Consider the following 16,844-nt stretch of genomic DNA (forward strand, 5'->3'; position numbering starts at 1 on the left):
TCCTAGGCGGTGTAATATCACTCGTTGATGTGGATGCGGAGAGAGGAGGAGGCAGGAGAAGAGGCTGAAGCCGCGGGCTGCGAGAGGGAATAAGGGGATGCGCAGTCGAGGGTTTCGTTCCCGAGCTCGGCTCCGAGCCCCGAGGGCACCATTTCCAGCGGAACCGAGAGCGCGCGCGAACCGGGACGCGGGGATCCCCGGATCCCACCGCTATTCCAATTGCTTCCCTGTTTGATATGCGCCAATTTCGTCCAATATGTCGCGCCCCTTAGACGACACGATTCAACCCGGCGAAGAGAGCTTGCGGCCTCCCTCTTTCGCCCCCTCCACTGGTGGCGTGTAATCCTAGAGTAAAAAAATTAGAATATCCAGGAAAGATATACCCCCTTTCCCCCTTTATCTTTTTGTGGATCTGCCGATCTGAACGCAATCGACAAAGTTAAACGTATAAGAAATTTTAAATGCGTGCCCTGTTCTTTTTCATCGGTTTTATATATAAATCTCTTCTTTATGATTTTTTAATTACTCTTTCCGAATTTTCTATCTTTAGATATCATCACAAATTTTAAAAAAATTATGTACAATAGCTTAATAAAAAATTTAAATATATTTTTGTATAAAAAATTATATATATATATATATTTTGTAATATATTAGAATATATAATTCTTTTTTGTCTCTCTACTTCGATTTCGTTCCGGATCGCACCCTCACTTATGGGTGATATTTCCGGCCGGTCGTACGCGAGGGAATCCCCGGCGTGCGGGATGATCGCGGATGGTCACGTGTCTCCAAGTGACCACTCGCTCTCTTCCTCAATGATACTCGTCGCGTCGTCACGTTTGAAAGGTCCATTTATATTATTTATCGCCCGGCTTTTCCGCGCGGGAAAGGTCCGGAGAAAGGCATCGGCGAGATGTCCGGCGCGTGTTTACTTACGTGCTGCGCTAACGTAAACGGATGATTGCGGGGGGTTGATCGTTGATCTGATTGCGTACGAGAACGTTTGAGATAAATTATTGATCCCACGCTCTTTTCGATGATGCGTGTATATCTTCACTATTTAGATCGTGTGCAAAATTTCTCTGTTTATTTCAAATGTGTTTTCAAATCTTTCAGAACCTGTTTTTGCGATTATTTTCTACTCTCTTTTTCTCTCCCTTTCTATGAAGAAACTATATAATTAAAAAATTATGATTTTCCAATTTTTATTATATATGTATAATAAATATATAATTATATAATAAATATGTAATATATGTATATATTTATGCAGAAAGAAAGGGAGAGACTATCTTTTAGCATAATACAATTTTAAATGTACTTTTCAATACATTTTTGCCATGAGGTTGAAAAGAAAGGACCCGGGTAAACAAGTAAATATTTGCCGATACATTTGCTAATAGCTTTCATGAATCATATATTAGATATATCATTGTCGTGCATATATTATTCAACGGAATCGAACGGTTCCTCGCCATTTCCGTGAGTTTCATTTTTACGAATCTGCGGCAGAAGAACGGGGAGTAGCATATGGAATTATATACTTGTTCGCTCACAACCGCGCAATCATCCACTTGTTTCTCGCGTATACTCACTCGTATCTTACTTATGGACCACTATACGGATCTGGCGTCTGTCCCGGACACGTTATCGGACATTATCAATCTCGCGAACGGATAAATGATGAAGTTATATATACATACGTCGAAGAGCTAACAATGCGCATCATGATCGTGTCATCGTAATCATATCGAGTTGGCAAATTCGCGACAACTTTACCCTATAACGCATATATAAACCTTGTTCCGGATAATGTAATTTTCTACGAACTTCCTCGAACTCGCGAGAGATCGTTCGGAAGAGATGATCGTTATGCATTTTTTTAATCATTCTTCTATAAGAGTAGAGAATTTGAATCGTCATTTTTATCTTGAGATCATTGCCAGCCCCGAGGTGTATCTTTATAATACATTAATGTAGTCGCACACACAAGGATACACAATTATATTATACAATTAGGTGAAGATTATGTATTTGATAACTGCAATAAAGAGGTTCCCCTTATAAACTTTATAAATATTTTATCGATATTCTGTATTTTTAGAATGATTAATGATACTTAATATTATTTTGTATCGCGTGACACATAAGTGCTGTGTGTTAAATCTTTTATAAAATCACGGAGATTACGGGGGGCGACGATACACGGAGCGATCATAGCCACCCCCAAGGGGGCGCAAAATGGATCCGGTTGAGGAGTGGGACAGGAAGGGGCGGGAGGGATAGATAGGTAAAGAGGAAGCTCGTAAAGAAAATGCGCGCGCGAGGCAACCAGAGAGGGATGGAAGCAGTCAGTCAGGTAGAGAAGAAGCTGGGAACGTGCCGGGAATGTATGTAGGCTTCCCGTTACTCGGCTGGACGGCCGTACAGAGAACCCGGGGCTCTTCGCTCTTTCCTGCCGACCTCTCCTCCCTCTCAGCCCTTATACTCGCTACGAACTGTGTGTATGTGTGTGTGTGTACAACTCGCCCGGGCTCGCTCCTCCTGTATTATTGCCCAACCGTAAATTTCGCCCGGAAAGCGATTTAGCGAGGAAACGGTAAGGATAAATCTTGAAAAAGTCGAAAAGCGTAAAACAGGAGCACCACAGCCGGGGGCTGCATGAGCGGGCTGGAGGAGGGGGGCAGGGGAGGGAACGCGGCAGAATGGCAGAAGGGGGTACGAAGAGAGGAGCTTCCTTACTTCGATATATACTATATATATATATATAGATATATATACCGAGTAACCCCCCGCGATCTCCTTCCTCTCTTCTCACCTCGCCACTGCAGCCGCCCCCCCTTGCAGTTTTTCGTTCCCTTCCTCCCTGCCACCCTCTCTTTTATCCCTCCGTTCGTTCCGCGCCACCGTGTGTTCCGCTTCTCCTTTCTCTCGGTCGTTTTCTGCCCCCGTGCACCTCAGGAAAGGAGAAAAAGGGGGCGTGTCCGCGCGCGCGAAAAGCGGCGTGTGTGCATTTCTCCGTGTAAACGCTCCTCCGAAACGGTGCTTACACTCATTCCTTCTCTCTCTCTTTCTGCTCTTCCTTGTTCCCCCCTTTTCTTTCCTTGCCCCCTCGGAAAATTCGCTTTCATCATGAGAGTTATCCACGGTATTCGTTTACATACGTTTATCCGTGGCGACGTTATCAAGCTTAGAGAATTTACAAAAGTGGCCCGGATTTCTTTGCGCACCCCTTTTCCTCCCCCTATCTCTCTCTAGTTTTCTCGCGATCTTATTTCCTTGCTAGTTTTCGTATATCGTATCTGTGATTAAATCAAGATGATACATCCCAGCATCTCTATCAGATCGCACTTTCATCTACGGATTCTGCGATCGACAACAATATTCTCTCTTTTTTCATATTTCTTCATTCATTTTATAAGTCACTCATTACCTGTATACAATTATCAAAAAAAATAAAAATTATAAAAATATATTCATGATCGCGTATACTAATCTATTGTCATTTTGTGATTTAAAATTTTCAGAGAATACACACGGGGGTCGAAAAATGGTGGATTGAAGCAGCACGGATTCACAGCACGGGTCAGCGGCGGCGGCGGAATGCCGGATTGGCGGTAAGTGAAAATTGCGGCCACTTTGATCCTCGCGAGCGAGTCCCTCTCTTTTACGAATTTTTTTTTTTTTTACGTCCCCGCCGTCGCGTGTGCGCACGGCTTAATGCGATTTGCAAATTCGCGGCTCGGCCATCGCGGCGGGCCGGTCCGCCCGCTACCCGGCCGAATGAATAAATGATACGCGCCGATTCGGCCTATTGCGGCATTATCCGTCGTCGAATTCGCTCCTGACGCGGCCAATTATTCATGCTCGCGTGGCGCCACAGCGATTAAAGGTCAATTTCGATCCCGACGTTTGCGCGCGCGCGCGGCGAAGGACTATCATCCTCTCTCGCGCGCGCAAACATTCCTCTCATTAAATCGCCGGATTCGAAACGCGACGACGACGACGACGACGACGACGACGTGCCGTCATGTGCGATTCACAGCTGTAAATTAGATCTTTCTTCTTCCTTTCCGCTCGCGCTCTTTATATATGTATATATATCACATGTCGAGTCACAATCGGTTGATTCACGCATTCAGATTGCGATTAATCTCGATTCAATTGCGATCAAATATCTCGGGGAGAAGCGTTTCGCGAGCAATCTAATTGTGGCCTGAGTTATGCATTGCGTATTAAATGTGTTGCACCAGCAAGAGAAATATCATTCATTATAAAGACTCGATAAGAGAGAACAGACGGGAGAACTTGACATAATAATAATATCCATGAGAAAAATTAGTGCCCTTAAAATTTAGGAAGGATAGTGTTAGATGATGAATAATAAAGATATATTTAATTTCAGATATAAAAAATAATAATTGTTTTTTTTTTTAATTAAGATTCAATAAGTTTATTTAAAAAGTTACAAGAGAGATAATGACAGAGATGTGATGAATACGTAAAAATATTGCATATACTTAACAATTTAAAGGTTTTACTTATTAATGACTTTTCTCGAATAATTGATTGACAAAGAATAAAAAGAGTCGAGAAAATAAATAATCAAATGAAGGATCTTCGAGACACGCAGTATATATCTTCGTATGAAAAAAAAATTGATTAAATTTTCGCGTTAAGGAGAATTACATTCAAGAGAGAAAAAGAGAGAGAGACGATTTTTTTTCGTACCGCGGATAGATCAGCGGCAAAAATAGAGACGAGCAATTAAGTTAGATTGACATTGATATCGAAAAGTGAATCACGCATACGGAGAATGCACGGCCGGCCGGCTGGCCTCGCGAGCGTCCTCCTCATCCTCCGGTTATGGTAGGCATATATACGCGCGTCTAGAGGAAGTCACCGCACCGTGTACGGCGTAGAATAAACGGTCAGTGACGCGCGGTAATGGCCGACATCCTAATCCTGGCCCCCTACAGCTTAATGCCATACACTCCGCAATGATAATGCTGCGTGTGCTTTTTGTCATTACCAGTGCCAGAGCCATGGCTATCCCGTAATGAGCGCCGCGACTACTATACAGCTCCTTGGACAGCGCGTTGAAACTGCATGCAAGATGATGCGTTCCCGCGCCACGAGATCTTAAAGTTTTATTTCCCTGCGATTGTCAGATAAAATATAATTCGCGATAAAATTCGGGATAAGATTTCTTATGATAAGATTTTATGATTTTCGACGTATCGTATTTTAATTTATCTTCGCGAAATTAAATATATTAGGGATATATATGTCTAATTCCCAGAAGCACATCCTGTGTTCTTATATTAATTTAATTCGCTCTTCTTAAACTTCCTTAGCGATTGTTAGATAAAATATAATTTGCGATAGAATTCTGGATAAGATTTTATGATTCCGACGTATCGTATATTTTTAGAACTCATCTTTGCGAAATTAAATATTAGGGAGATGTCTAATTCCCAGAAGCGCATCCTATCCTTTGTATCTTTTTAATCATCGCTCTTCTAATTTTGAAGATAAACTTTCTTAGCGAAAATACCACTTATCGCACCTTTCCAATTATTACCATTGTTGTAACAGAACGCTTTAAAAATATTAAAGAAAAAATCTAAAATTAGAATCTATGAAAATTTAGGATATTTATCAGATTGTCAGATCGAAGATAGAAATCTCTGTTTACAAAGCTTATTAAAGTCTATCAGAATCGAAGGGGAGTCATCGCGGTACACAATCATTGATCGGTCGCTCCAAGATTCCAAGTCGAAAAAAAATGTGCGGGTAGCAAACGAGCTGTTATAACACGCATTTTGTCATCGTAAGCAGTGACGTCACAGATGACCCCTTGACTCTTTCACCCTCTCTTTTCTGTCGTATCCGAGTGTCTGCGGGTATCAGAGCAAGATGATAAAGAAGGCAAGAAAAAGAAAGAGAAAGAGAGAGAGAGCGAAGGACGAGGAGCGCGTACCCGCAGCTGCCGCCCTGACTGCCAACACAATAATATCTAATTAATTTATTAATGAGGTTAAGTTGGCAGGATTGGACGGCAGACAGCGCGAGCCGACGCTCTCTTCGAGCAGTTTAGCGTGAACGTCTTCTGCTGCTTCTCGTCTCGGCGGAATGAATTAAGCTTAATCAGAGCGAAAGTGTCGGGCGCGTGTACTAGCGTCCTCGGCAGGGCCGCACGGCCCTTCTCCCTTCTTACGTTTTAGGCTAACAATTCTATATCGAGCATTAAGACCGCGTATCTCAAGTCGATGTATCGGAGAAGCAATATAGTCTAACATACTTCCAAAAAATTCATCATCCATAATAAAACAAAGTCTATTTTTTTAATGTTTCAAGAAAATATCCACAATTTTCAAGATCTGTTTTAAAGTAAATATACCTACAAGTGGGCCTTCGTGCTAAAAAAATTACTCTTGATCTGCTCAAACACACAGAAAAAAAATATTAGCTCTAGCATAACAAAATTTTAGGTGTCCTTATATTACACTTAAAATTTACATGTCTAAATTTTAATTATGACAACTAATATTTTTAGCTATAATTTAACGGAGAATTTTCTGCAAACTATAGCTCAAAAATAGTAGTTATCATAGCTAAAATTTAGGTATGGTAATTAAACTTCAAGTGTGTTATAGAGATATTTAAAATTTAGCTGTGAGAAATAATATTTCTTTCCGTGCTTTATCCACGATATTTTTTTTTATCAACTCGGAGAAACGATATTGTAAAATCGCGCCAATACGTGGACCAAGAATCGTTCGGCGTTAAGTTTCGATCGGGGCTTCTTCAACGGCAAGTCCGTAGACAGTTGGCTGCACGATCCCCGGAGGGATTCGCAGCTGCGTCTACAACGAAAACGAGCTCGGACAGCCGCCCTTATACCCATCATCGTCGGCCTCTTTTTCTTCGTCCACCCTCACCGGTCGTCCTGGTCTCTCTCTCTCTCTCTCTCTCTCTCCCTCGTGGTTCGCGAAACTGTCCCCCGTCTCCCGTCATCTCCGCATTCGGCGACAGTCCCACGCAGTTATTACGTGATCATAAAGAGCAACCGCTTTCCCGAGGACGATATCGTATTGCGCTTGTCGCGTCAAATTCCGGGATCGCGCTTGATTCCGGAAGTAACGCGAAGGAGAATCCGGGACATGTCGGGTGACGGAGGAATGAAACTCGCCGATAAAACCAAGGAGAGGACCGTCGTTCGACTGAACGAAAGTTGATATTTCGAAGTTTAGATGGATTTAAAGGGTTACAAATGACCCAAGCCCCAGTTTTTCTTTATATTCTGACTCTAAAATGTTTATACATTTATTATCTCGCGCGCGTAAATATAAGTATATAAATATACGAAAATTTAATCCTTATGACTTATATTATTTTACCGTCTAATCTTTCATTTAATAATGAGGAAAAATAATATAGCGATTGTAATCGATTAGATAAGAGATATCTTTAAATAATTAAATTCTTTTGCTGAGTGAGAAAATGTTATCATTTTGAGAAAAAATTAAATTTAAATTGACCAAGAATTCTCATTGATATAATATAAATAAAACATTCCGTATAAAATTTATGAAACTGTTAAAAAATAATGATATTTCGATAGCAACTGATATAGTTCGTAATTAATTTTGTGTAATGATAACTTAAATTAATTTCTATATAACTGTCACATTAATTATTATCATATTCGAGTAACCGATTAAATGTGATATCGCTGTCGGTCTGCATGGTAGGTTCGGATGGATAGCACACTTAGAGTAGACGGTCATCCGAACGTGTCGCAAATTCTAATCCTATTATTGTAAAGTCAAGTTTGAACTAAAACGGAATTATCGGTTACCCGGGTCTAATGGCATAATAGCCATGTATCGCTGGCTTATATAATATGATCGCTGACAAGAGTTTCTGCCACGATAATACATTATTTAAACGTCTAACTCTCAACACAGATATTATAAGATTTTATAGATAAATTATTGCCATTCAAATAAATATAAAAATGATATCGATAGGTAATTATGATAATTGGAATCTCTTCCAACAAAATGATATACTGCCGATATATTTTTTAATCCAACCAAAAATATATGATAATGTCGAACTCTCTGCCAAGCTATTCTATTCATCTACAACTAGATTAACTTTGTTGCCAAATGTCAAAATAATCTGTTTAACGTCAGTATGCATTTTATTTTATATATACTTAAATATTTTTAAAATAATTTTCAATGTTTTTAATAACTGGGAAATATTGCAATCAGATATAATATCTTCTTCTTTATTTATAAAATAAATCAATAAAATACTATTTTTATTACTGATATTACTTTTATTTTATTTTTAATATAGATATATACATATTATAGATCACTTTCAATAACTAGAATAATTCAATGATTTATATACTTTGATCACTGGCACAATTTTGCGCATAAGTTAATTGCGTTGCGAACTATTTATGGAAAATAGAACAGGGCCTAAATCGCATCAATTTTCTACTCAAAGCTTTATTACGTCATGTACTAGTTCGCACATACTGTCATTGATAGTTAATTTTAAAATAATTTATAATGAGATAGTCGAAAGTTATTCTTAACATAATTTCTTCCTCTCTGTGACAATAGTCGAATGTAATAGCTTTTACATGTAGATTCGAGACATAATAATAATAAAGTTTTTTATTTAAAAAATCTCTTTATAATTGAAAGTTTAACAATATATACAATGATATATGTAAACCGACAATGCGATGAAAAATATATCAGCGATAAAGGATAATTTTAAGTAAAACATAAAAGAAATCTTTCGATATCATTCATTTCCATTATTTAACATGACGAGTGCATAAATGCATTTTATGATACTCATTACGTTCATCCGCTCTACCCTAGTATGCCACTTAAGTGTGACAGCATAATTCCGATCGAGTTTGAAATAGTGATCAAATTTAAACTACGGACGTATATCAAATTAATAATTTCTCAGCACGATGATTTCATAAGACATTAATAAATATTGTAAAATATAGTGTGAGCATGCGTAATGTTGCGCTAAAATAAACGACGCGTATTTAATATTGAAATATTTAATTTAAAACATTTATTTAAAATAATTACTTATTATTTGAATAAATAAAGAAATAAATACATGTGTATATGTATATTTTTTTTCTTTTTGAATTAAAATTCTTTTTCAAAGTTTTGATAGATTTTTCAATACGTCTCTGTACATTTCTCATTATTATGTATATTGAACGACATTTATTGAACATTTTGCCGATTGTATAGTTTGAACGAGATTTAAATATGTACATATATTGCTTCAAAAGCCGGACATTCGAAATGTATTAGTTACAGAAAATAGTGCTCTTGCTTGATGTTGTACTATATAATTATTCAATTGTTTCAATCTCTTTGTTATCTCTGTCACGTTGACAATGAATAATTTAATAAATAACACTTGTGTTTCATTTATTTATTTGAAGTATACGTTATTTATTCGAAGAGCCGAGAGATTCAGTGATTTAATATACTTGGTATATAAAAATAAAATAAATATATAGAGTATGAATTTATATAAAAAGCTAGCGTTATTATACTATCAGCATAGAGAATTATCAATAGAAAAATTAGATGTTATCGGAACAGCTCAATTATAATTATCAAATTAAAATATATCTATTTCGTTAATAACTAATTAATAAATTAATAATAAATTGGTAATAAAATAATAAATAATAATTAGGTAATTAATTGGCAATAAATTGATAATGATATTAATTATTATATATATATATATATATATATATATGTATATATAAATATTAAATAATTTCTCCCCTCGGTTTTGTATATTTGCTGCAACGTGTTTTGCATTTCGAAGGATTAGTTTTGTTTGAAAAACCGATGGGCATATTTTGGGGGGGGAAAAAAACATCTCCAATCAAAACAAGAGATGATCAACTTACCTTGACCAGGGGCGGACTGTGCTCAGGGGGATGATAATGTCCCGGCGATGGGCTCGCGGGCGGCCCCGCGCCCCCCGGCGAGATGGCACCGCCTCCGGGGGTGAGAATCCTGGACTCGTGGCTGAACAACACCTTCCCGATCTCCTCCGCACTGTCGCGGACCCCTTCTCTTCGCGAATGTCAGCCGATCGACGAACGTTCCCGCGGGTTCTGGTTCGATCTTCGATCGATGACGTCGATTCCGCCGCACTTCCCGCCACACTTTCCCGACCTCGTGAACCGTCGCTTCCAAACTTTGTCCCTAACTCCGCATGCGTGTTTCCGAAATGTCGTTCCGGTCCTTCAAGTTCGACTCGCAGACTGTCACGTTGATCCGACGTCGAGCTCGATATTGTGATCCGTTGGATCCAGCTGTTCGATAATCGGTTTTCAATAACGAGAAAACTTTGACATATCTAGAACGATTTTGCGATCACGCGCGTGCTATGAAATTCACGAGGACTGATAGATTCTTGAGTACGAGATCAAAATAAAGCGATCCGTCGCATGCGAAGTACGCTGGTCTTCTGCGAGTGACAGCCGGGGATTCCGTTTTATATCAATCGAAAATCACACGCGAATTGGAATTTAACATCCGACCGAATAAGAGATCATCACGCTAGTCCAACGAACGCTGTCAACCAGTGACAGAGAAAATTATGTCAGTCGCGACGGATTAAAACGACACGTATCGTACAAATCTCGAGTCAAATTGGATGTGACAAAAATCAAAGACACTTGTCAGGAACCAGAGATATGTTCTCTCTCTCTTCGAGTAGCACTTTCGCGTCAAAAGAAAAACCAGAAAACTTCTCAGTGACATAACATGATATGGTGTGCGCGTCACAGTTCTCCGGGTCGGTTCCTAATGAGTCGAGATAAAATGAAGGATTCTTGAATCTTCACGAACTCCTCTTCAGCTCAATGGTTCATTCACGCAGCTAAAGCTTGAATCCAAATTCCGAAACATTAGAGTTGAGTCAGATAGAGGAGCAACCAGCTTCACACATGGTACTTGATCTCGTCTAGGTTCCCATGAATAGCTAGCACAGCAGCCCAACGGGATGAGGACTCCTCTTTCTCTCCTTCTTCCTTTACCTCACTTCTGCCAACCTCTCCGAATACCGACACGCGAGCCGCAAGGCGACAGGACCTCCAAACCGATAATGCGTCGCGTACGACGACGTGTCGCGGCCGCGGCGGAATCGCGGACGGTGGCCGCCGTTCCGTCGCGACGGGAAGCGTGCTCGACGATAGGCGGAACCGCGCGTGCGTGGTTCATATCGCTAGGCGTGGCCTATACCGTTCTTCTACCCTTCTCTCTCCCGTATCTACATTTTCTGCACCCTGCCCCGCACCCCCTACATACGCGCCTCACGGCTAGCTTTGCTCTCTCTCTCTCTCTCTTTCTCTCCCCGACGACGATCATCTATCCGCGAACGGCGACGCGGGGGTGCTCCGTGAGCCGCCACGTGGTTTTATTGGCCAAATAACGCGTACGACAAACATCCCCTGCTTTCCTTCCGCTACCCCCTCGCTAGCGCGCGAGCGGAATCTCCTGTCTCTCCCGGTGTGTCGTAACAACTCGCCCTTCTTCCCCTGCCTCGCGTCCTTTCGCGGCCGCACGTAGGCACTTTGCGCGAGAAGAGAGAGAGAGAGACGATAGTCGTCATGGTGTAAATCGCGTTTACCCTTTCCTCCCCCTTTGTCTTCTCCTCGCGAAGTCCATGACGAAGTCCTACGCGTTTGTAGCCGCGGTTCCTTGTCCTTCGCGAGTCGTCATCCCCTCGACAGGGATCCTTTAACATGTCGCGAAATCAAAATGCAAGGAGAGCACGGATTTAGGCCCGTGATGACTTCTTTTGCGCAGATTTTTTCCAACTTTGAGCTGTAAGAACAAAAAAAATGATCAGAAAAAAAAATTTTATTTTATATTTTATTAAGATATTGATAAAAATTTGATATATCGCGCGATTAATCGAAGCTTATAAATCCAAGTGGCCAATGTCTTGTGACATGTGACTATTATATACGATTTACTTTATATAGACGCTGCACAAATACACAGACACACATATAGAGTGATGCAATTTCAGTTTGCTCGTACAACTATCTTCGTATGCTCTGCTCGTATCATATGTTCTTCTTTCCCGTTTCTTCATTAGTTCCGATATATCAGCGCGCGTTATTGTATCTTTTTTTTTACTGGCAGCTCGCTTTTCGCAGCGAGCTTTCTGGTAATTTATGAAAATTCGATAAATTATGAAAATTGTCACTTAGTGGCAAATCGCTGCAAGCGCCGATAATAATTTTCGGCCTTTCGATATTATTATCTATATTTTTATAATGAATATTATTGCCTTTTTTCGAGCTGAAAAATATCTAAAAAGCGTTTACCCTTTTTTTCTTATTATTCTTTTTCAATTTGAAACATTTCACTTCACGCCGTGTGCGGCGCGCAATTTTAAGTTTACAGTTTTGAAGGATGATTAATTATTCCAGTAGTTAAAGCTTAAAGATTACAGGAACGGCTGCTTAAAAACAGATTTAACGCTAATGGAGAATTACGATGAATTTTTCCATTATAAGTAGTGGAACGATCTTTTTTTTTTTTTGAAAAGCATAAGGATAATAAAATATAAAATAAAATAATAGCTTTATATTAAAATAACTTATATCCGTTTGCGATTGAAAAATTGAAATCTACTAAAAGTAACGAAATAAAATATACATATTTTTTTGTATTTATAAGTGATTGATATAAATATGTGTTATTCATTAGTCTAGTTCTCCAACTCTAATTTCAAATTATTAATTTGATCACTATTATATTACGAATGATAGTAAACATTTTAACTATTCATTGAAAACTAACGATATTCGTGTACCATAGATTTCCTCCACAAATTATTATTAATGTCATATAACTATTTATTTCGCGTCTCTAAGGATGGTCGAATTTCAGTCAGGAGAGCAATAAGGGATGAAAGAATGAGCTGTGAGAAGGGAAACAGGGATTCTGAAAAAGCGAAGGGATGAGAGAGAGAAAAATGAAAGAGAGAGAAAGAGAGAGACAAAACAAGAGGCCACGAGTTAGGAGCGTAATCGCGTTTCGTGGTGACTAGATTACATCGCGTTTGCGAACTCCATACCGCGAATACACGTACAATCCCGGTATTATAAGTGACCATCCCGGAACATTCGTTCGGGTGATGTTCAGTCGATTTGATATAGGGGGGAGGGGAAAAAAGGGCTAAGGGAATATTAAAAATATCCTCTCGACCCCCTGGTACATCCTGCATCCTTTATCGCGGCTAGACCGCCGCAACTTTTTCACGCGACTATCGCGCGTTTTCCGCACGAAACGCATTAAGCGAGTTTCCGTCGTTTCGCGCGGTTGGAACCCGGTGGCGGGAATTCTTGCGCAGAAGGGAATGATGCGAGTCGTAAAAAGGGAAAAAAAGAAAAATACCGGAGACAGGTGAAAAAAAATTATTATTCGTTTAGGGGAGAAATAAATTCTATTCTCGCAAATTTTTTTACACAGAGAGAGAACACGGCTGCTATATCGCGTTAAATTTCCACGATGGATTTTTTGATGAAATTTGACAGTCATTTTTTTTTTTTCTTAAAAGTGTCGCGATATTGTACGCGAGCGAATTTAAGACTTTAAGATAGAAATTTAAAAAAAATAGGTAATAAATTTTCAATGTAACTTTGTTCTTCTTAAATAGAGCTATAAGTAGAAGAAGGCACATATAATGCAGACAACAAATTTACTTAAAAGTAGGACAGGATATTCTTTCTGGAAACAAATTCTTTTCGACAGATTTGTCACAAGATTCTTTTGAAACGGGGGTGGATTAGTATCATATAAATTCTTTTGTATGCTTCTTAATATTATCTGTAATCACACACTTACAAGATTATTCCGCTTGACGGTCTGCGAGCCACGCTAAGATGAGTGATTCGATAAATCGATTTTTGACTCTCCTTCCTATCTTGTCTCTGCAACCTTATTTAATACCCGCGTTGCTTAACACCCTGCATAAGGCAACGCTTTCTCCCACTCCCATTTTGTTTGCAAGGACGACGGTGTTTCTCGTTCGCGGTTAGAGACGAGCTGCTGCGCGTCTCGAATTCCGGCGACGTTGGCGAGCGGGCGGTGCGGAGGTTCGTTTAATAAAATAACCTTGTTACCAGCCCCTGCTAAAGGAGGAAGAAGGAGATGGGTGGCGGTAGCCGGGATGACGAAGAACGAAAGTGGCGAGAGCGCGAGAGGATCCGAGACAGAAGAGCAACGCTGCGAAACGTAGAGAGGGTGTGACGAGCACTGTCGTAGCGAGGGGGTGCCGGGGGGGAGAGGGAGGGTTGCGCGCCGTCGACGAGAAACGAGAGACGGGCGGAAGAAGGAAGTGGTGGCCGGGGGGAGGAAACCGGGGAGAGACACGGCGGGGGTACTAATACATAAAGTAGCTTAAAGTAGAAAATTGTGGAAGCGTCGTGATGCCTGGTGATTGCGTTACCTCCGAGGCTTTGATTTAAAATGCAACGGGGGGAACTGACGCCGAGAGGGTGGGAGGAAAGGAGCGAAGGGGGAAGGGAAGTGTCCGGGGGTCGGGCGGGGGTGTCGGAGAAAACGCCGGGCCGCGGGGGTTGTTCGGGAGCGAGGGTGTGGACGGATCTCCTGCCTGGGAGCCATGTTCCTCCTGCGAGAAACGGGGGGGGACAGCGAAGGGGGATGGCGGAAGAGAACGAAGAAGAGTAGAAGGTGGTAGCGTCGGCGGTGCTGATGGTGGTAGTAGTGGTGCCCACCGACGCTGTAAAAGCTGCCGCATTCTACAAAGAGGGTTCTTCTGGGGCAGAAGGGGCAGCGACGAGGCAGGGGGAGGGAAGGGGGATGAAATTCTTTCGCGGACGATTCTGTGCAACATGCCGCATCGAGACTTTAGTCCCACCGACGTCTACTTTGTCTCATTGCTCTTTCTATTCTTCCTTCCGTCGCCGACGACGAAGCCGATGTCTCTCGTCCCTTTCAGCGACGAGGTGCAATAATCCCTTATTAGGTCAAACCCTCCCCGCTTGGTTCTGCCAGCCGCGATCTCTTTTACCCCCGCGATTTCGTCGTCGCGTTGCGAAAGCGAGAATTCTCGCTTGCGTAAACTCGATCTTTCCTAGAAGATCTGTGCTCAAGTGCTTTGTCATCTCTCCGGGATGTAGACGTGATTTAGTAGAGCGATATAGTTCAAGAGAACTGTCAGAATATACAGGAAACTTTGAATAACAAATTTTTTTTAGGAAAAAAATTAATTAATCTCTTAACTGATTAATTCGAAGAGTTTTGAAAAATAATTGAAAAGATTGAATTTTGAGTATGACAATATTTTTAATCAGAAAGTAACCTTCTTTCTCTAACAATTAATTAATTTATACAAAAGTGATTTTATCCGCGTATACAAAATATCGAATTTTAAATTTTATAAGCTTTATAGCGAGTTAAGTATCCTGGATAAATTTGTGTGATCCGAGAATATATCCAATAATTCAATAAATTCTGAAACTCGTGAACTCGTGCGGTGCAGGTTACTCGATAAGTCCAGATTACCTGTTAATCCTTTCGAACAAATTGGATTACATCAAACGCTTTTATCAAGAAAACGAACAAAAAAAGTAACAAAACACGCTACAACTTCGACGAGAGATGTAAGATCATTTTGAAGCAACTGATTATTTTGTGATCTCCGCGAGGTCGGTTTTGAACTTTGACGCGTCCGAAACACATTAAGGAAAAGTCAGTATTAGAACGGCTCGTCAAGTCGGACGGTGTCTTTTTAATAAATTGGACCCTTGAAATGCGATTAGACGTAAACACCCTATTTTAAGGGAGGAAGAGCACAGGAGGGGTCGCCTCGTAACACGGCAGAAGCTTTCGTGAGTGACGGCAGATAGACAGCTAGAGACTTCAGAGTTTCCCGGATGATGCTACGAGGGTGAACTTGGGGGTGACAGATGATTTAGCGCAGTATTCCTCGTGTCAATATACCAACAACCGTGGAAGGAGCTGCTCGCTCCAAGTGTGTCGTACGAATGTCCTCGTTTTTCCTCCGTCCCGTTCTAGATGTTATCTAAGATAATTAGATATGAAAGCGATGCAAAAAATATATAATATATTAAATTCAATAATTGAATCTTAATTGAATTAATATCTTTTTATACAGTTGTAATAAGATGATACATGTATAAATATTCCGAAAAGTGATAGATAAGAGAATTCTTTCAGATGTACATTATAATGTACATATTTGAAGAATTATTTAAATTTACTTTTAATTATTATATACGTCCTCTCAATATATAATGTATAATATATAATTTTTTAGTGTAGTATGTATGAATTTCATATATTTCATTTTAATGTTATATAAAATGCAAAAAATTAAATTAAATTAAATTGCAAAAAAAAAAAGAATCAGGTATGAAGAGATTAATATATATAAAATTAATATTAATAGTTTTAAGATTTTAAATTCTTTTCTTTTTTCACACTTTATAATATTTTATAATAATCCGAAATATAAATGCTTTCAATAATATAATTAGGAAGTGATCAAAAGTATTATATGACGTAAAGATTATATAGCTGCGGCATTATGTTGACAAGAGATGCTAATATTGAATTCTTATCGCGTCATATGAAACCTTATGCCCGCGAAATCCAGAAGGAGAAATCGACCGATCGACGGATGGACGATCGGTGTCGAATTTGATGAATCTAGTTTGTTAAACCGCGAGCCGGATTCGCCAACGCGAG

At 39.9% G+C, this 16,844-nt stretch overlaps 1 protein-coding gene and 1 long non-coding RNA gene across 2 annotated transcripts in view; one reads left to right on the top strand and one right to left on the bottom strand.

Moving 5' to 3' along the window:
* LOC145944526 (uncharacterized) overlaps positions 1–3,601 on the top strand; it is a 43,452-nt gene extending 39,851 nt beyond the window's left edge. Inside the window, exon 3 of the long non-coding RNA XR_014426689.1 lies at positions 3,531–3,601. This is a non-coding gene — a long non-coding RNA (uncharacterized LOC145944526). The remainder of the gene's footprint in view (positions 1–3,530) is intronic.
* Drgx (Dorsal root ganglia homeobox) overlaps positions 1–11,235 on the bottom strand; it is a 40,819-nt gene extending 29,584 nt beyond the window's left edge. Inside the window, exon 1 of the mRNA XM_083052889.1 lies at positions 9,995–11,235. The gene's annotated coding sequence lies outside the window, so the exon portion shown is untranslated. The remainder of the gene's footprint in view (positions 1–9,994) is intronic.
* Positions 11,236–16,844: the final 5,609 nt, after the last annotated feature.

This window comes from Prenolepis imparis, unplaced genomic scaffold (assembly GCF_030444845.1).
Source record: "Prenolepis imparis isolate NDT839.2.m4 unplaced genomic scaffold, iyPreImpa1.0 SCAF_13, whole genome shotgun sequence".
NCBI lineage: Eukaryota > Metazoa > Arthropoda > Insecta > Hymenoptera > Formicidae > Prenolepis > Prenolepis imparis.